General features: G+C 34.1%; 1 protein-coding gene across 3 annotated transcripts in view; it reads left to right on the plus strand.

Annotated features, from left to right (window-relative positions):
• Window positions 1-1,043, plus strand: part of LOC106871970 (uncharacterized) — a 35,105-nt gene that overhangs the window by 24,401 nt on the left and 9,661 nt on the right. Inside the window, exon 1 of one of the 3 annotated variants that reach the window (XM_052969380.2) lies at window positions 58-180. The exons of 1 other annotated variant lie outside the window; for it this stretch is intronic. The gene's annotated coding sequence lies outside the window, so the exon portion shown is untranslated. Of the gene's footprint in view, window positions 1-57; window positions 181-1,043 lie in introns of those variants that run through there. One more of the 3 variants, XM_089355873.1, reaches the window with a different exon arrangement.

Genomic DNA, 1,043 nt, shown 5'->3' on the forward strand with positions numbered 1-1,043 from the left:
AGTTCTGCAAGTCGTAATTTGGCGTCCTCAAATTATTCAGTCACACGGTAGAAGGAATAAAGATCTGTGATGTCTGTTGTAAAACATTCTATAGAAGAAGTGTGATGTTAACATAAAAGCCATACCACTGGAATATCTGATAAAATGTTTGCTAGAATTGCTGAGTACTACAGATCTATGGTAAAACATTTTCTAGAGATATTGAATTGTATTCACACAGGAGAAAAACAATAACATTCTCTCTAAGTAGTACTTTATTTCGGTACTACTAAAGAAGAGTGGTCCCCAACGCGCGTCCGCGCTAGCTAGTCGTGAGTAGACGATCCTACAACAAGTGCGCGTATGCAAACTAGTGCATGCGCGCTCTTTTTACGGCTGAAATGGCTGAATATATATCAAAAATACCTTCTTTTTTTTGTAAACAAATATAATAATTAAACAAAGTAATTAATTGACACACTACCTGTTTTTGTTAACTTCTAAACAACGTAAATAAATTAAAAAAACAAACAAATCGAATAAAAATAACACACTGCCTGTTTTTGTTAACTTCATACATTTTTTTTAATTAAATTTTTGTGAACAAAATAATAAATTTTTTTTTCTAAACAACATAAATAAATAAAAAAAAGCAAATCGACACAAAAAAAGGTATTTTTGATATATATTCAGCCATTTCAGCCGTAAAAGAGCGCGCATGCACTAATTTGCATACGCGCGCACGCGCACATGTATTCATTTACACACGCGCACTTGTAGGATCGACCACTCCCGACTAGTTAGCGCGGACACGACCACTCTTTTTTTTTAGTAGTACCGGAAAATTAATTTCGCATTACAGCTAGATTATCAAGGATGCATTACTAAAACGAGAGATTCATTTAGTCCCAGATCAGAGTTTCTTAAATTTTCCCGTTCTTTCGTGTCTATTCCCCACTCCACGTCAAAGAAAAAAGTAGTTTTATATACGACAGTTTAGTAAATATTATTAGCAGCTTTAAAATCAACATTTTCTGTCCAAGCAGTACTTCGGTGTGAACATC

The sequence above is a fragment of the Octopus bimaculoides genome, chromosome 7 (assembly GCF_046866305.1).
Source record: "Octopus bimaculoides isolate indiv1 chromosome 7, ASM4686630v1, whole genome shotgun sequence".
NCBI classification, from domain to species: domain Eukaryota; kingdom Metazoa; phylum Mollusca; class Cephalopoda; order Octopoda; family Octopodidae; genus Octopus; species Octopus bimaculoides.